Below are 27,733 nucleotides of genomic sequence, written 5' to 3'. Positions count from 1 at the left end.
AGGAGGTTGAGAGGTCTGTATTGTTGTGCGATCACTCTCAAGTGGCTCTGATGTAGGAGAAATAGTATCAAGGGGAGGAATCCCTGACACTATCACCATAGGAATTGCTATTTCCGCCACTTGTTGCGTAGTAGGAGGCGTGGCTTCAAGAACGTCTTCAGTTTCCCGTATCTCGGTTGCTGGATCAGCAACATCATTGATATTGTCAAGTAGCGTGTTGAGGTTTTCACCAGTCATGAAATCTTCATTGCTTCCAAAGTTTAAAGGGATTTCATCCTTATCAAAACTAGTAAGATCGAGGTCTTCATACAAATCAGTCTCAGTCCCACTTTTTGAAGATCCTTCATAGTAATCACCTTGGACCGGAACTGATGTCAGATCATGTTCGTCAGCTACACGTGCATCAGGAGCTGGAGTATCTTCTTCTTCAGCATGATCCGACACTGTGATGACATCATCTTCCGAAATGACCCTCTCAGAAGAAGTGGGCTCAGAGGATAGTTTATCTGACGTTCCATGAGATTCGAAAGATTCATTTAGCTCCGCAAATCTTCCGAACTTCACAAAAGGATGCAATCCTTGGAAGACGACCTTGCCCTTGCGATTTTGCTTTATGAGCCCAAGAGTGTGGGGACCTAACGACTTCATATCTAGGGTTTCTCCCTCTTTGACCATCTCTGGAAATTGAATGTCGATGAACAATTGGATTAACCTAGGATACATCAAGAATGTATCCCGGTTTATAGCATTGATGTTCACTACGAACTCATCCAATATGAACTTCGAGAAGTTGAAGTCAATCCCTGCAGCTAGTGAAACAAAGGCTCCAGTGTTCCTCAGAGAGATTTCATCAGCACCTGACCTTCTGCCCGAGATGCAGCTCACAAAGACATGAGCTAAGAATCTCCAGTATGGTGGCAGAAGCTTCTTCACAGTGGGAGGAAAAATGCTTTCGTACCCCATCTTCTTGATAATCTTCTGCACATCTTCAATCCTGATCTCAGTAGGAAAATCAGGTTGATCATTAATCATTAGCGCTTCTCTGATAAATTGCTCAGTGATCACAATCTGGCAACCCTTCACAATAGCATTAACAGTAACTGCACCATCGTTGTCTCTTGTCATCTTGCCATTTGATATGCACTAAAACAAGCCAAGTAAGAAAACAAAAGTCTTTGAGCAATTAAAGTTTTAATTTTTCTTAATTAATCAATTTAATTTTGGCCTTAAAAAAAAATTTGACCAAAATTTGGAGTTTACGGTCAACATTGGTCAAACGGGGTTTACAGTCCAATTTGGGTTTACGGCCGTAAACCCATGGCCGTAAGGTCCTGGCCGTAAACGGAGTTTACGGCCGTAAACTCCTTGGCCATAAGCTTGGGCCGTAAACGCCGATGAACTGAAAATCTTCGATTAAAGCCCCAAAAGTTGTCGATTCGATGAACAAAATGCATTCCCATGGTCGGTTTTGGCATACCTTTGAGATGAACGGAACGATTTTTGCAAAAACACAAGAAAATCTTTTCGAGGGGAGAGAGAGTGGAGAGGGTTTATGTCACACCCCCGGCCGAGGCGGGGGAACATGTCGGGCCGTGAGACTAAGTTCATGGATCACAGATAAATTTATTATCCAGTACAAGTACAACAATAAACAAAACAACATTTCATTACATATTTGTCTTTTCATACAAGGTTCTTACAGATAGTAATAAAATAATAATACGAGTTTGCCTTAACAGTTAGGCATAACAGTTCAAAAGTAGAAAGTTAAAGTACTTGCGAGCCATGTTTTCCATCGTCTGAGTGTGCCCCAAATTTCACTGATTTCCTGAGAATACATGTATTTCAAAAGTCAACACGAGGTTGGTGAGAGTCACAGGTTTTCTGCTAGCCGCAGTAATAATACTTTTAAAAGTCCAAAAGTATTTTTCTTGTGTAACAATAATTGAAAAAAATGCTTGTCATGAGTCTTTAAAAGCCAAAAAGTTTTTTTTTTTTTTATAAATAAATCCATGCTTTTAAAGAAAACGTGTTGGTAATAACTTCATGAAAGTTTAAATATATCCATTGTATAAATAACCACTATACTTAAAAATAGTTCTGAAAGCAACCAAACCTATGGTTGTAGTGAAAAAGTGAGAGAGATTCGTGTTAATGCTTTTAGTGAGTTCTATAATCGAGCTATGGACGAAAAGTACCCCTCCCTACAACGTTTCATTGGAAGTCGTAGTAACGATCATAGACACATATCACCTGCTTCGATTGATCAGTCAATGGTTGTAGCTACCAACCGCAGGTGGGGTTGTCGACCCCATATAGATCTATACATATGTACCTCGCTCCGAAGATTAACGATTATTGCAGTGTGGGGAAGGCTAAGTGATTAAACTCAGCTAATGAATAGTAGCGTCTCACTCAAAAACCTTCTTAGTAGTAATAGCATTAACAGTCACAGTAACTCCCTGATAATTCTCTGATAGACCACTGGGTTCACAGTAATGGCAGAGGCTAGGCAGCATTCTCTCAGTCTGTGGATCATTGACCTGAATTCTCCATGAACTGCAGAAGGATCAGCCAGTACGATGGCCAAGTTATGCATGTCAGCAAACTTCAAACTTGCCATTTGATCTGCACTAAAACAAGCCAAGTAAGAAAACAAAAGTCTTTGAGCAATTAAAGTTTTAATTTTTCTTAATTAATCAATTTAATTTTGGCCTTAAAAAAAATTTGACCAAAATTTGGAGTTTACGGTCAACATTGGTCAAACGGGGTTTACAGTCCAATTTGGGTTTACGGCCGTAAACCCATGGCCGTAAGGTCCTGGCCGTAAACGGAGTTTACGGCCGTAAACTCCTTGGCCATAAGCTTGGGCCGTAAACGCCGATGAACTGAAAATCTTCGATTAAAGCCCCAAAAGTTGTCGATTCGATGAACAAAATGCATTCCCATGGTCGGTTTTGGCATACCTTTGAGATGAACGGAACGATTTTTGCAAAAACACAAGAAAATTTTTTCAAGGGGAGAGAGAGTGGAGAGGGTTTATGTCACACCCCCGGCCGAGGCGGGGGAACATGCCGAGCCGTGAGACTAAGTTCATGGATCACAGATAAATTGATTATCAAGTACAAGTACAACAATAAACAAAACAACATTTCATGACATATTTGTCTTTTCATACAAGGTTCTTACAGATAGTAATAAAATAATAATACGAGTTTGCCTTAACAGTTAGGCATAACAGTTCAAAAGTAGAAAGTTAAAGTACTTGCGAGCCATGTTTTCCATCGTCTGAGTGTGCCCGAAATTTCACTGATTTCCTGAGAATACATGTATTTCAAAAGTCAACACGAGGTTGGTGAGAGTCACAGGTTTTCTGCTAGCCGCAGTAATAATACTTTTAAAAGTCCAAAAGTATTTTTCTTGTGTAACAATAATTGAAAAAAAATGCTTGTCATGAGTCTTTAAAAGCCAAAAAGTATTTTTTTTTATAAATAAATCCATGCTTTTAAAGAAAACGTGTTGGTAATAACTTCATGAAAGTTTAAATATATCCATTGTATAAATAACCACTATACTTAAAAATAGTTCTGAAAGCAACCAAACCTATGGTTATAGTGAAAAAGTGAGAGAGATTCGTGTTAATGTTTTTAGTGAGTTCTATAATCGAGCTATGGACGAAAAGTACCCCTCCCTACGACGTTTCATTGGAAGTCGTAGTAACGATCGTAGACACATATCACCTGCTTCGATTGATCAGTCGATGGTTGTAGCTACCAACCGCAGGTGGGGTTGTCGACCCCATATAGATCTATACATATGTACCTCGCTCCGAAGATTAACGATTATAGCAGTGTGGGGCAGGCTAAGTGATTAAACTCAGCTAATGAATAGTAGCGTCTCACTCAAAAACCATTAACGAAAAGTTTGTGAATAACTCTCAGCCCTAACTTAATTATAGTTAAGTACCGGGCATAATGAATTTCGTAGTATAGCATTTGTAAAAGCCGAGTATGGTTGACGTATTTATAAAAGTATAAATTACTCGCTTTTATAGAGGTATGTATTTTAACATAACGATCTTGTATAAGTGTGTAAAGCCTTATGCATGATAGTATTCAGATATGGAAGTCTTCATAACTTTAAACTTGTAGCATGCATATCATATAAGACTTATGTATTTGTGTCATAAATACTATATAGCACATGTATTCTCCCCCAAAATGAATAAATATAAAAGAGGGGCCGTAACTCTCACCTTATCAAGTGGTTAACGAGTAGTTCTGAAGACCGGAATGTATTCCCGAGAGGTCGTGATCTCCGGGATTAGTTTGATTTCCTAGAAATTTCGATATACATTAATATTTGGACATGATTAGGTATTATAACAATTTCTTGAATAATTTTCTAAGTTTTGCCAATTTAAAATTTATTGAAATAATTATTTTAAATAACTTTTAAAATTTAATTTATTATTTTTCCGCAAGTATTTAAATAACCCAAAATTAATTTAAACTCGAAATCAAATTTAAAATTTCTAAAATATACGTATAAACATTATTCATTTAATTTTGTATTTAAAGTTGGATTTGTTTTGAAAAGATTTGTCCAGTTTAGGGTAGGTTTTAAACATTTTAATAAAACTTTCATGATTTAGAACTTGATTTGAAATAATTCTAGATAGTGAGGGACTAATTATGGACAAGTGTAAAATTGAGGGATCATATCTATTTAAATGGAATGCATGTTTGTACAGTATCCAACTTTTACAAAGGAGGTTAACACCTCCTCTGTTCATTCGAAGCCCATGTACAATAAAAAAAAATGCTACGCATGATCTTATGTTCTTCGGTTGTTTATTATGATCGATGATGGGAAGAAAATAAATATGCAAGAGGGTGACGATAGGGACTTACAGTGGCAGCAACACAACAGCCGGTGGTGGCTGGTGGTCCTTGGTGACGATGAAAGGTGGCCGGCAGCCTCCTGCTGCCGGTTTTCTTTGTTTTCTGGTGAAGATGAAGACAGAGAGGGGATGGAAGTAGGGTGGAGAAGACTTTTGCAAACAGCAGGACAGCAACAGGTGTGATGTTGGTTTAAGAGAGGTAGCAGTTGGGTGGTGCAATGGAGGTTGGTGATGGTCGGCAGCCTCCTGCTGCCGGTTTCTTCTTACTTTCCTTGGCAGGAATGGTGAGGGGGGGGGGGAAGAGAGAAAGTGATAAAGAGAAGAATGGCTGTGTTTTTTTTTTTGAGTGAATAAGAGGCTATCAAGGCCTCATATTTATACTTGAAGTGTATACACACATACAAGTGTTGGGCCATACTTCTACCTAGGCATGTACTCTTTTGGGATGACTTGCACACAAGGAGGGATAGGGGAGCAGATTTGTCACGTGGGATTGATGATAAGGGCAGGCAAGAAAATCTGGTCATCCAAGTTCTTGGGTCTTAAGTGGGCCCCACATGGGGTTTTATCTTATTAAATGCCTAAAAACACAAGACCGGGTGTATCGAGATCCGTGCATCGAAATTTTTTTTTCGAAAGCATCGTTAGATAGAGTATAATTCAAGGATTTCAGAACCTCAAACGGATTAATTTTTGGAGTTACGAATCTCCGGGAAATTGCATTTGAAGTTTCGCGTCTTAACGGCTCGCGGTGTCCGTTTTCGTGACTTTTGTAAATATTATTTCGAGTGTGGAATTAAATAATATATTATATCCTGAGTCCAAAAACGCTCTCGGAAACTCCGTCGGCAAATCATAAGTGCTTCAACGGTTCGAATCGGTTTTACGCGATTAAAGAAAAGACAGTGTTTTACTGTCTGTTTTCTTAAAACGGTCGTATCTTTTGCATACGATCTCTGTTTTTGACTTTCTCTATATTTTCGGAAACAGGGGAACATGTATCATCATATTTTAATGTTTGTTTTGCTCAAAACTGATTATTGCTAAATTTCAGTTTTCAGACGCATTAATCAGCGCTGCAGTTGAGCGGTTTGATTTGGTTACCAGTTTACACATTTGGGCATAAAAATATCATCAGATATTATATAATAACTTAACTTAACTCATTTATATTTTGTTAGATGCACTTAAAACTGAATGAGTTAAATTACAAATAAATTTGCCGTAATTTAGTCGTTTGAAATCTATGCCCTAAATTCCGGGATGTCACATTACCTCCCCGTTAAGGGAATTTCGTCCCGAAATTATTACATTCTTGGCTACTTTATACTAGTAGTTAGTTGTTTCACTAGTGGAGGGGACATCGTTGAATAAGTGTGGGTACTTCTGCTTCATTTGGTCCTCGCGTTCCCAAGTAAACTCCAGCCCTCTACGAGAGTTCCATCGAACTTTTACTATAGGTATGCGATTTTGCTTGAGTCGTTTGATCTCCCGATCCACAATTTCCACGGGTTCCTCCACGAATTGAAGCTTCGTATTGACCTGGATTTCATCGAGTGGTGCGACAAGGTTTTCATCGGCTAGGCACTTTTTGAGGTTACACACGTGGAAGGTATCGTGAACCTTATTGAGCTCTTGGGGTAGTTTGAGCTTGTAAGCTACCGGACCAACCCTTGCCAGGATCTCGAATTGTCCGATGTAACGGGGGTTTAGCTTTCCTCTTTTCCCAAACCTGATAACACCCTTCCATGGGGCAACTTTTAGTAGGACTCGGTCTCCTACTTTGAATTCCAATGGTTTGCGTCTGTTGTCGGCATAGCTCTTCTGCCGACTACGTACGGCTTTTAGCCGTTCTTTTATCTGCATGATCTTTTCTGTTGTCTCCTGAATGATTTCAGGTCCAGTGAATAGTGTATCCCCAACATGTTTTCCTGCTAGTTGGGTATCCCCAACTTCTGCCCAACATAATGGTGAACGACATTTGCGCCCATACAAGGCCTCGAATGGAGCGGCCTTTATACTAGTGTGATAGCTGTTATTGTAAGAGAACTCAACTAATGGCAAGTGAGTATCCCATGCGTTACCGAAGTCTATCACACAAGCTTGGAGCATATCTTCCAGAGTTTGTATTGTCCTTTCGCTCTGGCCATCCGTTTGAGGATGATATGCTGTACTCATGTCGAGTTTTGTGCCTAGGGACCTTTGCAGTGATTGCAAAAATCTGGAAGTGAATCTACTATCTCGGTCCGAGATGATAGATATTGGCACACCGTGTAGTCTGACTATCTCCTTGAGATAAGTTCTGGTGAGTTTTTCCATCTTATCAGTTTCCTTGATGGCTAAGAAATGAGCGGACTTGGTCAAACGATCAACCACTACCCATATGGTATCGTAACCGCTTGATGTCTTGGGCAACTTTGTTATAAAGTCCATTGTTATTTGTTCCCACTTCCATTCTGGAATTGATGGTTGTTGTAGTAGACCTGACGGCTTCTGGTACTCTGCCTTGACCTTGGCACAGGTCAAACATTTACCGACATAGGTGGCAATCTCTACTTTCATATTGGGCCACCAATAAAGCTTTTTCAGGTCGAGATACATCTTGTCTGATCCGGGATGTATTGAGTATCTTGACTTGTGAGCTTCATTTAAAACCAACTCCCTGACTTCTCCAAATCTTGGAGTCCAAATTCGGTTCATAAAGTATCGCGTTCCATCATCTCTGACGTCAAACTGTTTGTCCATACCCCTTAGGTTTTCTTCCGCGACATTCTCAGGTTTGAGTGCTTCTATTTGAGTATCACGAATTTGGGTAGTGAGGTTTGAATGGATGGTTAAAGTTAGAGCCTTTACACGAAAAGGTTTTGCTCGTTTCTTCCTGCTTAAAGCATCTGCCAAAACGTTTGCTTTACCGGGATGATAACGAATTTCGCATTCATAATCATTTAGCAATTCGACCCATCTTCGTTGTCTCATATTGAGCTCCTTTTGATCAAAAATGTGTTGAAGGCTCTTGTGGTCTGTGAATACAATGCACTTTGTCCCGTATAGATAGTGCCTCCAAATCTTCAAGGCAAAAACTACTGCTCCCAACTCTAAGTCATGGGTAGTGTAGTTCGTCTCGTTTGGCTTCAGTTGTCGGGATGCATATGCAATAACCTTATTCCTCTGCATCAGTACGCACCCTAACCCTTGACGTGAGGCATCGCAGTATACTACAAAGTCTTCTGTTCCCTCAGGAAGACACAGAATCGGTGCACTGCATAACAATTGCTTCAATTTTTGGAAGGCGGACTCTTGACTGTCTCCCCAGTCGAACTTTTTGTCTTTCTGGGTTAGTGTGGTGAGAGGCTTGGCTATTTTGGAGAATTTCTCAATAAATCTCCGGTAAGAGCCTGCAAGCCCTAAGAATTGGCGTACTTCGGTTGGTGTTGTTGGTGCTTTCCAATTCTTGACAGCTTCGATCTTCGCGGGATCGACATGAATCCCTTTACTGCTGACCACATGACCGAGGAAATGAACTTCGTTAATCCAGAACTCACACTTAGAAAACTTTGCATAAAGTTTCTCTTTTCTTAACAGTTCCAAGATTAAACGCAAGTGCTGGCCATGTTCTTCCTTGGTTCGTGAGTATATCAAGATGTCGTCGATGAAGACAATCACAAATTTGTCCAAGTAAGGTTTGCACACTCGATTCATAAGGTCCATGAATACAGCTGGCGCATTGGTCAGTCCAAATGGCATAACTAGAAACTCGTAGTGACCGTATCTGGTTCGGAATGCTGTCTTTGGAATATATGCTTCTTGAACTCTGAGTTGATGATATCCGGATCGTAAGTCGATCTTTGAGTAGTAACATGATCCTTGTAGTTGGTCGAACAGGTCATCGATCCTCGGAAGTGGATACCGGTTTTTGATAGTGAGCTTATTCAACTCTCGGTAGTCGATGCACATCCTGAACGAACCATCCTTCTTTTTGACAAACAATACTGGGGCTCCCCAAGGGGAGAAGCTTGGTCGGATAAAGCCTTTGTCGAGAAGTTCTTGAAGTTGACTAGATAGTTCTTGCATTTCCGATGGAGCCAGACGATAAGGAGATCGTGCCACTGGTGCGGCACCCGGGATAAGGTCGATTCGAAACTCTACCTGTCTGACAGGAGGTACTCCAGGTAGGTCTTCTGGAAATACATCCGGGTAGTCGCACACTTGTGGTATGTCTTTGATTTCCTTACCCTTGTCTCGCGTATCCACCATGTGGGCTAAGAAAGCATAGCATCTCTTTTGCATACACTTCCTTGCCTTCATGCAAGTAATGACTCTTAGGTTTTTCCCGGACTTATCTCTGTAAATTACAAGGGTTTCATTGTTTGGTAAGGGTAATCGTACAGCTTTTTCGTAACATAGAATCTCCGCTCGATGGGCTGATAACCAATCCATTCCGATGATTACATCGAAACTTCCAATGGTTATGGGCATTAAGTCGACAGGGAACACGTGATTATTCAGGGTGAGAAGGCAGTTTGTAAGTATTTCTAAGGTGCTTTCTATTTGACCATTGGCTACTTCTACCGTGTAAGCATTATTGAGTTTGCATGATTCATGATTTATCATTTTTCTAAACTGGTGGGAAATAAAGCTCTTATCGGCACCAGTGTCAAATAATACGGAAGCATAAATATTTTCGATAGGAAACGTACCAGTAACCACAGTTGGTTCCTGGCGTGCATCTCCCGCACCTATCACAAACGCCCTTCCTTGACCACCCTGTCTCTTCAGCTTAGGACAATCTTTCCTGAAATGTCCTGGTTGGTTGCACTCGAAGCAGATTCGACTTTCTTTTGCGGTAGTATTTGAGGCTGTGTTGTTTGGATTCTTTTTGCAAAATTTGGCGGTATGACCGCTTAATTTGCAGTTGCTACAGATCATGCAGTCTCCAACATGATGATAGTTGCACTTAGGGCAGCGAGGTAGAGCTCCAGCGTAGGGCTTTGCTGGAGTGGGAGTGGTTGTGATCGCAGCATACACTGTTATAGGATTTGGGTTTGGCTTACGGTGCTTGAAGTTCCCTTTCGGCTTTCCCTGGAACTTTCTTTTAGAATTCCAAGTTTGGTTCTTTTCTTTTGTGGGGACCATGGTGCCTCGTCGGATACATTGTTCAGTCAACTCATAAGCCAGTTGCTTGGCGCTGTCAAAAGTGGAGGGTCTGGATGCAGTAACTAGACCTTGGACTGGCGATGCTAATCCCCAAATGTATCTCTCCGTCTTTTTGTCTTCTGAAGGCACCATTCCAGGACAAAGGGTTGCAAGATCTTCGAATCGGGAGGTATAAGAAGCTACCTCTGATCCTTGCATGGTTAGATTCCAGAGTTCTTGTTCTAGTGCCTGAATCTCCTACCGTGGGCAATACACCTTAGTCATCATTAGTTTCAGCTGTTCCCATCCCATGGCATAGGCTTCCGCAATTCCCACGCTCTTGGCATGGTTGTTCCACCAAGTTAACGCAGCATCCATCAGTGTGCAGGTAGCGTACTTAACCCTGCAGTCATCGGGGCAAGAGCTGATGTGAAAGACAGCTTCAATCTTTTCTATCCATCGGGACAGACCAACAGCTCCTTCCGTTCCGTAGAAGGGTCGGGGTTTACAACCCATGAATTCTTTGTAAGAGCAGTTCCTTGGATTGTTTTGGGTAACTACGGGAGTACCCGTTCCACTATTTCCAGTATTCCCGTTTCGAGCAGCCTCATAAGTTTCCAAGGCCGTAGCAATCCCTTGTGCAAGCATGTTTTGCATCATAGTGGGATCCATCTAGAAATTCTGGTGGTTATTTGTAGCACCTGGGGCTTCTTCAGGGTCTGGAGTTCCTTCTGTTGTTTGAGTTATCTCAGGAGCACTTTTCCGGTTAGGTCGGGGAGTCGGTGGCGGACGAACTCGTGGTTCTTTTCGTCGAGGCATTGTCCTAATATGTTAAATAGACAAGTTAAGTTGTTTTTAAACCATGTTGTTATGATATGTGTGTATACATATTTTAAGTCAAAAGATGGAAGCCCTACCTGACATAGAGTTTTGCAAGCAACACATAATAAATGCAAACATTTAACAAGATACTGTAACATTGTCATCATAACTGCTTGTTTTGGTTACAAAGTTTTAACCATATAAGGTTAGAAATAGAAAAGCTTTTCAAAAGATCTATTACAAACCAGGCAGTGATAAACACTTGCAACACAAAAGCTATTCCCCAAAAGTCATAACCTTATCCTACGACACAAGCTGTCCTAGATATCTACCTCCCAAATCGAGTCATCACATAGAGGACAAAGTCCTCAAACTGGTCCAAGATGTAGCGTCGCTCCTGCACAGAGATAACCAGCTGATTTCGCTGCGCAGCAAGCTCGCTCTCCATGATCTGAATCCGGTAGTTATGTGCTCTAACCTGAGCACTCAAGGCATTCACTGCATCGTGATCAGCACCCGAGAGATGATATAATATCTGGATTGCATCAGAATTCTCCTTCTCCTCTTCCTCGAGTGTCTCAACTCCACGGTCGAGGGAAGTAGAGCCTGGGCCTCTCACAAACTGCTCCAAGGATCCGATCCTATCCTCGGTCTGATCGGTCTGAGTCATCAAGCGAAGTATCGGATCATCCTCAGGGTTAAACCTGAGTGGTGCTCGTGAAGATTCACCAACCTCAAACTGTGGTGGTAGATCAGTAGCATCCTTCCTGCTAAGGGGGTCTGTGAGCCAAGATGGCTCACTGGGTCGAGTCTGTTTCCCTAATAGACCACTAGTGGGTCGGGAAACCTGAGTAGCTGGGTCCAAGTGGTAAATAGGAGACATAGTAGTCCCTGGGGTCCTCATCATACAAGGGCCCTTGCCGCGCAGAAGGTACGGCTGGTAGTAGGGTCTTGGTGGTGAGACTGGTGGTGTAAGGGGAGTAGGTTCCTCTTCGGAGAGGTTTCCCTCATCCTCTACAGGACCATCATCATCAGTCTCTTGGGCATCCTGCAATATGCCCTCATCCTCGAGCTCCTCCTCATCGAGATCCTCCTCAGGATCCTCTTCGGGATCCTCCTCCTCATGAGCGTCCTAGGGAAAGTACGGATCCTCAGCTAAGTGTAGTGGATGTGGATGCAAAGGAACTCCAAATGGCTCATCGGGATCCTCAAGGCGAAACCAGTCATCGGGGTTATCCGGTAGTCCAGCCATCTACATAAAAGGGTTTCAACCGGGTTAGTAAATTTCTATAAGTTTTTCATAAGTGTTTTAAGGTTGATAAAAGGATTCTAAGGTACTAAGCTCCAGCAACGAATCTTGTGGACATTCTTCAACTCCTAAAACTCTCAACCATTGTAGCCTGTCAAACTCCTTGCTCAAGGTTGGTTGTGCACCGGCCCGACCATAAATAACATAGGCGCGCGTTCCAGGTTTATTTGTGGTATGGCTTATGTACGGTACTAACCTTTAATTGAGGCGTTTGACCTAAAGGGTTGAGTTGGTAGTTTTAGTTGAAGGGATGTTTAGAATTTTTATTTAGTGTTCTCATCGCGGGTCAGAGTATAAATATATAAACTCTTATATATTAAGGTTGGTGGGTTTGTAGTATTATTAATCTTTGTTTTGAACTTCCCAACTATCGTACCGTAAGTAGTCGAGAAGTAGTTTTATTATTAATAATACTTTTATTAGAAGCTAGTTGTTATAGTTGTATTCCTCTTTCGAGGATACGAGTTCTCTATAGCCAATTTAGCTCTGATATCAATCTGTCACACCCCCGGCCGAGGCGGCGGAACATGCCGGGCCGTGCGACTAAGTTCATGGATCACAGATAAATTGATTATACAGCACAAGTACAACAATAAACAAAACAACATTTCATTACATATTTATCTTTTCATACAAGGTTCTTACAGATAGTAATAAAATAATAATACGAGTTTGCCTTAACAGTTAGGCATAACAGTTCAAAAGTAGAAAGTTAAAGTACTTGCGAGCCATGTTTTCCATCGTCTGAGTGTGCCCCAAATTTCACTGATTTCCTGAGAATACATGTATTTCAAAAGTCAACACGAGGTTGGTGAGAGTCACAGGTTTTCTGCTAGCCGCAGTAATAATACTTTTAAAAGTCCAAAAGTATTTTTCTTGTGTAACAATAATTGAAAAAAAATGCTTGTCATGAGTCTTTAAAAGCCAAAAAGTATTTTTTTTTTTATAAATAAATCCATGCTTTTAAAGAAAACGTGTTGGTAATAACTTCATGAAAGTTTAAATATATCCATTGTATAAGTAACCACTATACTTAAAAATAGTTCTGAAAGCAACCAAACCTATGGTTGTAGTGAAAAAGTGAGAGAGATTCATGTTAATGTTTTTAGTGAGTTCTATAATCGAGCTTTGGACGAAAAGTACCCCTCCCTACGACGTTTCATTGGACGTCGTAGTAACGATCGTAGACACATATCACCTGCTTCGATTGATCAGTCGATGGTTGTAGCTAGCAACCGTATGTGGGGTTGTCGACCCCATATAGATCTATACATATGTACCTCGCTCCGAAGATTAACGATTATAGCAGTGTGGGGCAGGCTAAGTGATTAAACTCAGCTAATGAATAGTATCGTCTCACTCAAAAACCATTAACGAAAAGTTTGTGAATAACTCTCAGCCCTAACTTAATTATAGTTAAGTATCGGGCATAATGAATTTCGTAGTATAGCATTTGTAAAAGCCGAGTATGGTTGACGTATTTATAAAAGTATAAATTAGTCGCTTTTATAGAGGTATGTATTTTAACATAACGATCTTGTATAAGTGTGTAAAGCCTTATGCATGATAGTATTCAGATATGGAAGTCTTTATAACTTTAAACTTGTAGCATGCATATCATATAAGACTTATGTATTTGTGTCATAAATACTATATAGCACATGTATTCTCCCCCAAAACGAATAAATATAAAAGAGGGGTCGTAACTTTCACCTTATCAAGTGGTTAACGAGTAGTTCTGAAGATCGGAATGTATTGCCGAGAGGTCATGATCTCCGGGATAAGTTTGATTTCCTAGAAATTTCGATATACATTAATATTTGGACGTGATTAGGTATTATAACAATTTCTTGAATAATTTCCTAAGTTTTGCCAATTTAAAATTTATTGAAATAATTATTTTAAATAACTTTTAAAATTTAATTTATTATTTTTCCGCAAGTATTTAAATAACCCAAAATTAATTTAAACTCGAAATCAAATTTAAAATTTCTAAAATATACGTATAAACATTATTCATTTAATTTTGTATTTAAAGTTGGATTTGTTTTAAAAAGATTTGTCCAGTTTAGGGTAGGTTTTAAACATTTTAATAAAACTTTCATGATTTAGAACTTGATTTGAAATAATTCTAGATAGTGAGGGACTAATTATGGACAAGTGTAAAATTGAGGGATCATATCTATTTAAATGGAATGCATGTTTGTACAGTATCCAACTTTTATAGAGGATGTTAACACCTCCTGTGTTCATTCGAAGCCCATGTACAATAAAAAAAATGCTACGCATGATCTTATGTTCTTCGGTTGTTTATTATGATCGATGATGGGAAGAAAATAAATATGCAAGAGGGTGACGATAGGGACTTACAGTGGCAGCAACACAATAACACAACAGCCGGTGGTGGCTGGTGGTCCTTGGTGACGATGAAAGGTGGTCGACAGCCTCCTGCTGCCGGTTTTCTTTGTTTTCTGGTGAAGATGAAGACAGAGAGGGGATGGAAGTAGGGTGGAGAAGACTTTTGCAAGCAGCAGGACAGCAACAGGTGTGATGTTGGTTTAAGAGAGGTAGCAGTGGGGTGGTGCAATGGAGGTTGGTGATGGCCGGCAGCCTCCTGCTGCCGGTTCTTCTTACTTTCCTTGGCAGGAATGGTGGGGGGGGAAGAGAGAAAGCGATAAAGAGAAGAATGGCTGTGTTTTTTTTTTTGTGTGAATAAGAGGCTATCAAGGCCTCACATTTATACTTGAAGTGTATACACACATACAAGTGTTGGGCCATACTTCCACCTAGGCATGTACTCTTTTGGGATGACTTGCACACAAGGAGGGATAGGGGAGCAGATTTGTCATGTGGGATTGATGATAAGGGCAGGCAAGAAAATCTGGTCATCCAAGTTCTTGGGTCTTAAGTGGGCCCCACATGGGGTTTTATCTTATTAAATGCCCAAAACACACAAGACCGGGTGTATCGAGATCCGTGCATCGAATATTTTTTTTTTAAAGTATCGTTAGATAGAGTATGATTCAAGGATTTCAGAACCTCAAACGGATTAATTTTTGGAGTTACGGATCTCCGGGAAATTGCGTTTGAAGTTTCGCGTCTTAACGGCTCGCGGTGTCCGTTTTCGTGACTTTTGTAAATATTTTTGTAAAAATTATTTCGAGTGTGGAATTAAATAATATATTATATCCTGAGTCCAAAAACGCTCTCGGAAACTCCGTCGGCAAATCATAAATGCTTCAACGATTCGATTCGGTTTTACGCGATTAAAGAAAAACAGTGTTTTACTTTCTGTTTTCTTAAAACGGTCGTATCTTTTGCATACGATCTCTGTTTTTGACTTTCTCTATATTTTCGGAAACAGAGGAACATGTACCATCATATTTTAATGTTTGTTTTGCTCAAAACTGATTATTGCTAAATTTCAGTTTTCAGACGCATTAATCAGCGCTGCAGTTGAGCGGTTTGATTTGGTTACCAGTTTACACATTTGGGCATAAAAATATCATCAGATATTATATAATAATTGAACTTAACTCATTTATATTTTGTTAGATGCACTTACTGAATGAGTTAAATTACAAATAAATTTGCCGTAATTTAGTCGTTTGAAATCTATGCCCTAAATTTCGGGATGTCACAGTTTACGGCCGGAAATAAAGAGAATGAGGAGTAAAAGGCTTCCGGCTGTAAAGTCCTCCTTTTATACCCTGTTCAAATTTACCTGTCTTCCATACTGTATAAGGCACAGTCCAAATCTCAAATAATTTTCAAAAATAAAACTTTTTGAGGATTTAAAAATAGAATAAAATAAAAATAAAAATAAAAATAAAATAAAATAATTTCTAAAATTTAAGAATTTAAAAAAATTTAAATTTTTACAATTATAAAATAAAAATAAAAATAAAAATAACTTAGATAAAATAAATGCAGACTAAAATTTATCTCAAAAACCACTGAATATAATTTTTGTGACACTGGGATCAAAGTTGTTAGACAGCCTTAATCCACTTATCGGTACCTTTATCTTCATGTCTTTGTCTGGTCGATCGTCGATATTGTGGTCCACTTAAACACGAAAATTTTATAATAAATTTGGACAAGCTAAGAAGGACAAGATATTTTGATCCTTTATTCTTAGATGAAATTTCTAGGGACCATTTAGCTGACGACGACCAGGGATATTGTTGTCTACCTAAATTGAGCAGCGAGATTGTAACATCCCGAAATTCAGGTACATCTCTTATACCCTTCTTCTTTTCCAAGTTGTCAAGATGGCCCTTAAAAGGAAATGCTAGGCTTGTGAGTACGCTGGGCGTATTGAGGAGTACGTTGCGCGTACTCGCGCGCTTAATTGGTACGCGGATTCATCCGGGTACGCTGGGCGTACCAAGGTTACGCTGGGCGTAACCGGCCCAGATGCAAACCCTAATCCTTTGAGCCTCCCTATTTAAAGAACCTTATGGCCCTTTTGTTGGCCACCTTTTCCAGAGCATTATCCTTTCAAAACCCTAAATCTCGTTCATATAGCAATGGAGTGTCTACAAGAGCCTTGTAGTGTGTTCTTGGCCATTTGGAGCAAAGTGAAAGCCTTGGAAGAGGAAGAGTTGGAGAGCAAGCTTGTAGATCCGAGATTAATAGAGAAAGAAGCTTCATTTTGAGTTAAAAAGCTTCAAGCTTTACTTCTTTTCTGTTCATACTTTGTAAGAGAGAAGTTTTAGGGTTTTGTCCCCAAGTTCATGACTTTATGAGTGTAAGGTGCGCCATGGTCCGAGATCTGTCCCCTTTCAGTGGTATTTGTGTTTTAGATCCATAAAGTTTCCATCTTGGTCGTTGATATGAGGACATGCTAGAGTTTTGAGCTTTCTAGGGCTAGAAGTGGTATATTTTGGGTGTTAGTGACTTGTTCAGCCATGCAAAGGCTTAAAGTCATCGACTTTATGGATTAAGAGGTTTAGAAACGGTCAGATCTAAACGTTGGACGTGAGTCTTAACTGTTTAAGACCTCAAGAGCTAAAGGACTGAAGCTGGGAGTTACGCGGGGCGTAATCCCAGTACGCGCAGCGTAAGGGGTCGCGCACCCCGTTTCTGTGAGGACGCCGGGTACGCCCAGCGTACATGTTTGGTACGCGCAGCGTAACCCGGAGGGTTGATTTTTGTTGACTTTTAGGGTTTGGTCAACTTTAGGGTCTTGGAGCCATGGGAGGGGTAAAATGGTCTTTTACCCTTCTGAGAGTACTAAGAGGAGGAATAGTCTAGCCTTGAGAGATGTATTGATTTAGAGTGTTTATTTCATATGATTAGGCGGAGGCTAGACCCGATTTTACAGAGTTCGAGCTTTACCGAGTTACCCGAGGTGAGTCTTCTCACTATACTTTACCTAGAGTGGTAATTAGAGTTATGTGACAGAGTATTTTGTATGCTTTTGCATGATGTGATTTCTATGTGATGTATGCTATGCATGTTATAGAGTTTTCAGAGTTAGGACCGGAAGGTCCACAGAGTTAGGGCCAGAGGGTCCACAGAGTTAGGGCCAAAGGGCCCACAGAGTTATGGGACTGGAGGGTCCCACAGAGACACCTTGAACAGAAGGTCAACAGAGTTATAGCCTCGAGTGGCTAATATGTGTTGTGTGTGGTATTTTGGGGAACTCACTAAGCATTTATGCTTACAGTGTTGTGTTATGTGTTTCAGGTACCAGTGAGGATCGCGGGAAGGCGCCGGCATGATTCGTACACACAAGAGAGGATTTATTTATATGAGATCTTGGGACATGTTTTTGTGATGATACAGAGATTTATTATGATTTTGTGATTTTCATGTGGTTGAAAGTATGTTTTTGAAATGAAAAATTGTTTTAAAAATCTGGGTGTTACAAGTTGGTATCAGAGCCTTGGTTTGAGGGATTCGGGTGTGTCTTCGGATGAATCTGAACTCAAACTGAGGAAATGAGAAAGTTTTTCATAAATAAACAATTTTTCTAAAAAAGAGTAAAAGTTTTGAGAAAGGCAGAAGGAAGCAGTGTGTACGATCAGCCAGCGCCCGAACGGTGATTTCCCAAAATACCCTTACATTATGAGTTATGAGATATGTTATGATTCGATATGCATGCTAGAGTAGGCTAAGTATTCTTATTAGGACTAGAGTGGCCTGATTTGTGATGCCTTAGCCTATGGAGTTTGCTGCTAAGAGATGCCTGAGAGTGAATAGGTAGCAGCGAGGAGCTTATGAGAGGTGTATTAGAGGGCAGTCTATGCCAGTGAGATATAGAGTACTTGTGACATGGGATCCAAGGAGGAGGACTTAGAGTGAATGCTGATGCGGTGTGGACGGTAGTATAGGGCCCGTACTACTAAAGACACCGGAGTAGTGCGCACTCTAAGTAAGAACCCTTAGGGTACCAAGGAAACAAGTGGGGTTGGGCGATCGGGTGTGAGTATATTCGATCGAGTCTCTGGTATCTTCATGTTGTGTTTCAGAGACATCATGGTTGGTACACCACACACGCCGGAGGGCAGCGGTATTAGCGATGATGAGATTCGCAGTATGATTATGACGAAATGACCGCGGCGATCCGGAAGGCTATCCGGAGGATTTTGAGTAGCGGATTGAGGAGTGATGTCATGGTTCGAGTACCATGATAAGTAGCGGATTGAGGAGTGATGTCATGGTCCGAGTACCATGATAAATAGCGGATTGAGGAGTGATGTCATGGTTCGAGTACCATGATAAGTAGCGGATTGAAGAGTGATGTCATGGTTCGAGTACCATGATAAGTAGCAGATTGCGGAGTGAGGTCGTGGTTTGAGTACCATGATAAGTAGTGGATTGAGGAGTGATGTCATGGTTCGAGTACCATGATAAGTAGCGGATTGCGGAGTGAGGTCATGGTTTGAGTGCCATGATAAGTAGCGGATTGAGAGGTGATGTCATGGTTCGAGTACCATGATTGATGGCAGATCGGGAGGTGATGTCATGGTTCGAGTACCATGATTGGTGGCAGATCGAGGGGTAATTTCATGGTTCGAGTACCATGATTTGAGGCGGGTTGAGAAGAGAGGACATGGTTCGAGTACCATGAAATGTGGCGGTGAGTGCTCCTGGTTTTGCCGGTTATTCCGCAGCGATTATCTAGTCCAAGGACGGATGTGAAAGAGTATGGGCCCAGAAGGCCAGGGAGAACGAGTTTTAGTGGAGCATCCCTTGATAGGGAAAACGAGTTAGCTCTAAGGGATTGTTGGTGATATGCCAGTTGAGTCACAAGACTAAGAGATGAGTAGGGACGGTGCATTATGGAGGGGTACGGTCTGAGCTGGAGAGCCGGCCGATAGTAGATATGTCACTTTCTGTGACCCGAGTGGTGCTATTTCCGTTTCTTATGGGAGACGTAAGGGGTGTTGAGATTTCGGTTTCTGAGTTGGGGTGAGCCTTGTGGAATCGCACTGATGGTGACTTTTCAATCAGAGTATCTGGCAGTAGGTCTGTCGCGAGGGAATGGTATAGCTTGAGCAGGTTGACAGTGAAGACTGAAATGGTCAAGGATCAGGATACACCCTATTTGAGTATAATAGGGCATGTGTTAGCCGCAGTGTTGGGCGATCAAGAGGGGTATATCGGGGCAGTGACTCCTATGGTTCTTGAGAGGTATAAGGAGTGGAAATGTGGTTTCTGCTCTTATGATAAGGGGCATGTTGGAACGTTGGGCAAGGAGTCAAGGATGAGGAGTATGATGGTTCATTATTTCCAGATCCAGGGTTAATGTTAACACTGGACAGTTGGGAGGTCCGGTGAGGGTATAGTGTGAGATCCTGAATGACTAGAGGCAGTCACGATGGTAAGTGATGAAGGTTGCATACGAGATCCTGGTATTTGGAGTTGTTTGATCTCTGTCAGGAGATCATCGAGAGTTGCGTATCACCTTCCAAGAGTAGGTGCGATGATTACTGGTGGGGACAGTCGGGGTGATAGATTGTTGGTACGCCAATTGGGGATGGTTCGAACCCTAAGCGGGGAAGAACCGGGTATTCTATCTGAGGAAAGCCGCACCTGCTGCTAGAGTTACCGAGGCCAGGCCAACGAGGGCCGAGGCAACCGAGGCTCGCGGGAGAGCCTTCCAGTTGATGGCGGGGGAGGTCCGCGCAACGCCCGATGTCGTGGCTGGTACTTTTCTTATGAGTTATGTAACTGCTTTAGTGATATTTGACTCGGGAGTGAGTCGATCATTTGTGTCAATAACGTTGGGTCGACACATCAGTAGCCGACGAGAGGCGTTGAGTCGACCTCTACGAGTTTCCATGGCTGACGAGCGAGCAGAGTATGTTACGAATGTGATTCGAGGATGTGTACTCGAGATCTTCGGTGTTGAGTCCCCGATAGATCTGGTCCCGATAGCGATGGGGGACGTGTGTGTCATAGTGGGCATGGTTGGGTTAAGCCGATTTGGGGCTGTCATAGACTGCGAGCGACAGTTGGTGACGATACAAGACCCTAGTGGGGGAGTACTTACGGTGTACGGCAAGGGTACCCGATGTGGGTCGGCGTTTTGTTCAGCCGCCAGAGTGAAACAGAGTTTACAGCAAGGCTGCAACGGGTTTGTAGCCTATGTGATGGCCACACGAGAGGCCGTTGGGAGGCCAAGTTCGATGGATGACGTTCTGATAGTGCGTGAGTTCCCGGATGTTTTTCCCGAGGAGTTGTCGGGTGTGCCTAACGAGAGGCAAGTAGAGTTTCGCATCGAGTTGGTTACGGGGGCAGCACCTATTGCCAAGGCGCCTTATCGCCTTGCGCCGCCAGAGACGCAGTAGTTATCCTCGCAGCTTCTGGAGCTGCTGGGGAAGGGTGTTGTGATGCTATGGGGAGCCGTAGTACTCACCAGTCAGAGAGAGGTTGTTGTGATACTACGGGGAGCCGTAGTACTCACTAGTCAGAGAGAGGGTGTTGTGATGCTACGGGGAGCCGTAGTACTCACCAGTCAGAGAGAGGGTGTTGTGATGCTACGGGGAGCCGTAGTACTCACCAGTCAGAGAGAGGGTGTTGTGATGCTACGGGGAGTCGTAGTACTCACCAGTTAGAGAGAGGATGTTGTGATGCTACGGGGAGCCGTAGTACTCACCAGTCAGAGAGAGGGTGTCGTGATGCTACGGGGAGCCGTAGTACTCACTAGTCAGAGGAGGGCGTTGTGATGCTACGGGGAGCCGTAGTACTCACTAGTCAGTAGGAGGTTGTTGTGATGTTATGGGGAGCCGTAATACGCACTAGTTAGCGAGAGGTTGTTATGAGGAAGCCTTCTTGATCAGAGTATGACACAGAAGGGTTTTAGGCTTGAAAAGCCCTACGCATGAGTTTTGGGAGCCTGGTGGTCGGACCAGGGGTGAGACCGGGGTCTCCTCAATGATTGGGAATCATTATATTCTGAGTAAATGTGGACATCCAATCTGAAGGGATTGGATAAGTGAAGTACGCATGAGTTGCGGGTCACAAGCTATGAGTTGAATGGGTCATTGGAACGAGCGATTTTAACTACGAGTCGGACCAAACTCTTGAGTTGAGTTGAGTCCTGGTGGTGTGTTGAACAGACCGGACCGAAGGGTCCAACGACATAGACCGGACCGAAGGGTCCAATGACATAGACCGGACCGAAGGGTCCAACGATGAGCATTAGATGATAGAGGTCGGGGTTGAGTCGATCTCCAGTTGGGACACGTATTTACCCTTGGCTGAGTTTTCCTATAACAACAGCCATCATTCGAGCATTGTATGCCACCCTTTGAGCTGTTGTATGGGAGGAGGTGTCGGACTCCCATTTGCTGGGGTGAGGTAGGGCAACGTGTGATGGGTAGTACAGAGATAGTGCTTCAGACGACAGAGCAGATACAGCAGGTCAGACAGAGGTTGTTGACTGCTCAGAGTCGCCAGAAGAGTTATGCAGATAGGCGACGATCCGAGCTCGAGTTTCAGGTCGGAGATTTTGTGCTCCTGAAGGTATCTCCTTGGAAAGGAGTGATCCGCTTCAGGAAGAGGGGCAAGCTAGGACCCCGGTATATTGGTCCGTTTAGGGTGATCGCGAGGGTGGGCAGGGTAGCATATCGATTGGAGCTACCTGCGGAGTTGATCCAGATTCATGATACCTTCCACGTGTCTCAGCTGAGGAAGTGTATTGCCGACGAGACAGCAGTGGTACCGCTGGAGGATATTCAGGTGGATGCGAGCCTGAATTATGCTGAGAGGCCACTCGCGATTGTGGATTGGAAGATCAAGGTTCTGAGGAACAAGGAGGTGCCGTTAGTTCAGGTTCAGTGGCAGCATCGGAGGGGGTCCGAGCTGACGTGGGAGACAGAGTCGGAGATGCGGGATCAGCATCCGGAGTTGTTTTCGGCATGAGACTTCGAGGGCGACGTCTGGTTCTAGTGGGGGAGAATTGTAACATCCTGAAATTCAGGTACATCTCTTATACCCTTCTTCTTTACCAAGTTGTCAAGATGGCCCTTAAAAGGAAATGCTAGGCTTGTGAGTACGCTGGGCGTACTGAGGAGTACGTTGCGCGTACTCGCGCGCTTAATTGGTACGCGGATTCATCCAGGTACGCTGGGCGTACCAAGGTTACGCTGGGCGTAACCGGCCCAGATGCAAACCCTAATCCTTTGAGCCTCCCTATTTAAAGAACCTTATGGCCCTTTTGTTGGCCACTTTTTCCAGAGCATTATCCTTTCAAAACCCTAAATCTCGTTCATATAGCAAGGGAGTGTCTAGGAGAGCTTTACATCTTTTATATTCATACTTTGTAAGAGAGAAGTTTTAGGGTTTTGTCCCCAAGTTCATGACTTTATGAGTGTAAGGTGCTCCATGGTCCGAGATCTGTCCCCTTTCAGTGGTATTTGTGTTTTAGATCCATAAAGTTTCCATCTTGGTCGTTGATATGAGGACATGCTAGAGTTTTGAGCTTTCTAGGGCTACAAGTGGTATATTTTGGGTGTTAGTGACTTGTTCAGCCATGCAAAGGCTTAAAGTCATCGACTTTATGGATTAAGAGGTTTAGAAACGGTCAGATCTAAACGTTGGACGTGAGTCTTAACTGTTTAAGACCTCAAGAGCTAAAGGACTGAAGCTGGGAGTTACGCGGGGCGTAATCCCAGTACGCGCAGCGTAAGGGGTCGCGCACCCCGTTTCTGTGAGGACGCCGGGTACGCCCAGCGTACATGTTTGGTACGCGCAGCGTAACCCGGAGGGTTGATTTTTGTTGACTTTTAGGGTTTGGTCAACTTTAGGGTCTTGGAGCCATGGGAGGGGTAAAATGGTCTTTTACCCTTCTGAGAGTACTAAGAGGAGGAATAGTCTAGCCTTGAGAGATGTATTGATTTAGAGTGTTTATTTCATATGATTAGGCGGAGGCTAGACCCGATTTTACAGAGTTCGAGCTTTACCGAGTTACCCGAGGTGAGTCTTCTCACTATACTTTACCTAGAGTGGTAATTAGAGTTATGTGACAGAGTATTTTGTATGCTTTTGCATGATGTGATTTCTATGTGATGTATGTTATGCATGTTACAGAGTTTTCAGAGTTAGGACCGGAAGGTCCACAGAGTTAGGGCCAGAGGGTCCACAGAGTTAGGGCCAAAGGGCCCACAGAGTTATGGGACTGGAGGGTCCCACAGAGACACCTTGACCAGAAGGTCAACAGAGTTATAGCCTCGAGTGGCTAATATGTGTTGTGTGTGGTATTTTGGGGAACTCACTAAGCATTTATGCTTACAGTGTTGTGTTATGTGTTTCAGGTACCAGTGAGGATCGCGGGAAGGCGCCGGCATGATTCGTACACACAAGAGAGGATTTATTTATATGAGATCTTGGGACATGTTTTTGTGATGATACAGAGATTTATTATGATTTTGTGATTTTCATGTGGTTGAAACTATGTTTTTGAAATGAAAAATTGTTTTAAAAATCTGGGTGTTACAGAGATCTACAGACAATCTGTAAATGTTCAATTTTTAATTGTACTACAACATGTTTCCCACTTCCTGATATGCTCCAGTAATCAAGGACTTCCAGAATACTCCTTACATCGGGTGAGCAGACAATTATTAAGAGAGAATATAGATTTAGAATGCATATGTTATACACCCAGTTCGGATCTCTTCCAATCATGCAGAGGGTGAAGCATATGACTAACTGAGGTTTTAGAAGGGTTGAGAAGAAGAATGATGCATATACTGTGTACCAGGTCGGATTGAAGATCACGCAAAGGAGACAGTATATGGCTAACAGACAGAAAGAATTGCATAGATAGAAGATGCAGAGAGATAGAGTTGTATATGTTACATTCCAGGTCGGATCTCTCGATCACGCAGATGAGGCAACATATGACTAATAGACAGAGAGAAAGAATATAATCTTCTACAGACCTAACTTATCGGAATTCACCAGTCACCCCATCAATACCGGGATTAAGGACATAATCCGCACATCGAGGAAAAGTTAATCCACAGTTCCAGATACGAGTTCTTTTAATGTGACCAGTAGATTCCCATATATATCTCCCTGCTCAATCTATCCGAGCGTCGTATTGCCAGGCTAAGCGGATTTAACTAGGTCAAGATTTGTCAAGTCTATGAATTCCTTAAGTTCAGATCTGCCTAGTCAAGTCCATTTAGAATCTTTCGTGCCTACCAGCGCATCGAATACAGAGCGTAGACAGTTTAATTTTTGGTACGTTACGCAGACTCAGATTGCATGTTATCACTTGATAATATCACTTCCCACACAACACCTACAAGCAAAGCTGTTAGCAACAATTTTTTTTGATTTTCTGATTTTTAATGTTTTTTTTTTTGGTTTTTCATATTTTCTGGAAAAAAATAAAAACAGAAACAAAATATTTTTGGATTTTTTGATTTTTTTTTTGAACAAGAAACAAAACAGAAATGACACTATTTTTGGAATTTTTAATTTTTCAATTTTTGTTTGGTTTTTGTTTATTTCTCCCCCTAAATTTGTGCATGGGTGAGAATGAAATCACTAAAATGTATGAATTTAAACTAACTTAACCTAAAACAAAAAAGATTAATCCTCAAAACGAATCATTTTCAAAAATCCCACAAGCACATCGAATTGAGCTTTGTTAAAAGGCTTGGTGAACATATCCGCCACATTATTAGCAGTGGGAACCTGTTCCAACCGGATGAGAGAGCGCTCATAACAGTCTCTGATAAAATGAATTTTGATATCAATGTGTTTGGTTTTGGAATGTTGGACAGGATTTTTAGCAATTTGAATCGCAGCCTCATTATCACAGTAAATTGGGGTTTGTAGATAATTCAAACCGTAATCCAACAGCTGATGTTGGATCCAGATAACTTGAGAGTAACAAGCAGTTGCAGCAACGTATTCCGCTTCTGCTGTTGAGGTTGAGACGGTTTGTTGTTTCTTGCACTGCCACGACACCAGCCTATCGCCAAGGAATTGGCACCCTCCTGATGTACATTTCCTGTCAAGCTCACAGCCTCCATAATTACTGTCAGCAAAAGCATATAAATCAAATTCGGAATTCTTCGGATACCAAAGACCCAATTTTGGGCTTCCTTTGATATACCGAAAAATCCTTTTGACAGCAATAAGATGTGAAAGTTTAGGATTAGCCTGATAACATGCGCATTGACAAACTGCAAACATGATGTCGGGACGGCTTGCAGTAAGATACATCAACGATCCGATCATCAATCTGTAGTGTGTCTGATCTACGGATTCGCCATCAGGATCTAGATTCAGCAGAGGTCTTTCGGCCATCGGCGTCGAGGCAGGTTTTGCGTCTTGAAACCCGAACTTCTCAAGAATATCCTCCACATACTTAGCTTGATGGAGCAGGATTCCGGTTGAATTTTGTTTGACCTGAAGCCCCAGAAACATGGTCATTTCTCCCAATGAACTCATCTCAAACCACTTCTTCATCACGCCTTCAAACTCTTTGCATAGCTGTGGACTGGTAGACCCGAAGATAATGTCATCAACGTAGATCTGGACTAGAATCTGATCATTACCAACATGCTTGATGAATAAAGTTTGATCGATAGTGCCACGAGAGTATCCATGCTCGAGCAAGTGCTTTGTGAGAGTCACATACCACGCTCGAGGAGCTTGATGTAACCCATACAACGCCTTGTCCAACTTGTAGACATGATTAGGAAACTTTGAGTTAACGAACCCAGGGGGCTGATCAACGTAGATTTCTTCCTTCACCTTGCCATACAAGAAGGCTGTCTTGACATCCATTTAGTAGACCGTGAAGTTCATGTAGGAAGCATATGCAAGGAAGATACGAATAGCCTCCAAGCGAGCCACTGGAGCATAAACCTCAGTATAATCAAGACCCTCGACTTGTCGAAACCGGCGAACCACCAACCTTGATTTTGATGGGTTTTAAGCATTCTAACACTTCCTAAGTGTACATGCAACCCTAATAACCTTGAATCTATGTTTTCTCTATATACATGCAAATTTCTTTTTCAAGGTTATTTCCTAACTAGCATGGCATGGGGATTACATAAAACATAAAGACTAGTAGAAATACATACCTTGTTGTTGCTTGGATTCCTTCAAGACTTTGTGAGCCTAGCACCCCAAATGTTGTGCCTCAAATGCTTCACACAACACCACAAAACTTGGAATAACTTGAGAGAATACTTCTTACACCCAAAATCGGTTATGCCCTCACAAGAACTCTCTAGTCCCGATTTTGCTAGCCAAAGGGTCCCTTTTATAGTGTTGTCACAATTAGGGTTTACACATGAATGCCCTTAATTGTGATGACTCTTCACTTCTCATGATCCATGGGTTTGTAACTCCCATATCCATGGAGCTCCAAATGGTTATAACCAAACCCATAAACCATGGATCATTAATCCACCATAAAAGAATTGATGATTGTCATAATCAACCCTATGTATTTAATTAGTATCACTTTGATCACCAAATTAATACTAGATTAATATTTGATCAATACTAATTAAATAATATTATTATTAATATATTAGAACTTATAATATATTAATAATCACAAGTGTCCTTTCTCTCATTTAGTCTATCCAAGTATTGCAATGCCATGCAACCCAAATGGACCATGCCGGGTCGGGTCAAGTACATACCAAATAAAGTTATGGACTTAGACACTATATCCAACAGCTTTATTGCGCACTATAACACCATAATCATCCTGCTTGTTTCGATAGACCCAACGTGTGTCAAGAGACCTTTTGCCCTTTGGTAACTCAACCAATTTCCAAACCCCAAGCTTTTTAAATTGATTTAGCTCTTCATGCATAGCATCTACCCAGCTGGGCTCATTCAAAGCCATTTCAACATTCTTGGGCTCTATTTGAGATATAAAGCAAGAGTAGAGACATGCATTGACATCTCCACTCTGACTTCTGGTTTTAACTCCATCACCCAGCTGACCAATGATGTTTTCGATCGGATGATCGCGTTGAATTCTTGAAGGTATCTATTGGTTGATATCATTGAGTGAAACGGGAAGAGTGTGAATGTTGAAACCTCCATCATTTGCTGATTGATCT

The 27,733-nt window shown here is 42.0% G+C and overlaps 1 long non-coding RNA gene across 1 annotated transcript; it reads right to left on the bottom strand.

The window, feature by feature from the left end:
• Nucleotides 1–12,878: 12,878 nt before the first annotated feature.
• LOC145156480 (uncharacterized) lies at nt 12,879–14,825 on the bottom strand. The gene is made up of 3 exons (XR_013736738.1): nt 14,538–14,825; nt 13,881–13,961; nt 12,879–12,940 (listed from the first exon to the last, which is right to left on the bottom strand). It is a non-coding gene; the product is annotated as an uncharacterized LOC145156480 (long non-coding RNA).
• Between the last annotated feature and the right edge of the window lie 12,908 nt (nt 14,826–27,733).

The sequence above is a fragment of the Lactuca virosa genome, chromosome 2 (genome assembly GCF_052849685.1).
Source record: "Lactuca virosa cultivar CGN04683 chromosome 2, Lactuca_virosa_CGN04683_v6, whole genome shotgun sequence".
In the NCBI taxonomy this organism is placed as follows: domain Eukaryota; kingdom Viridiplantae; phylum Streptophyta; class Magnoliopsida; order Asterales; family Asteraceae; genus Lactuca; species Lactuca virosa.
This window is presented reverse-complemented; position numbering and strand designations above follow the sequence as displayed.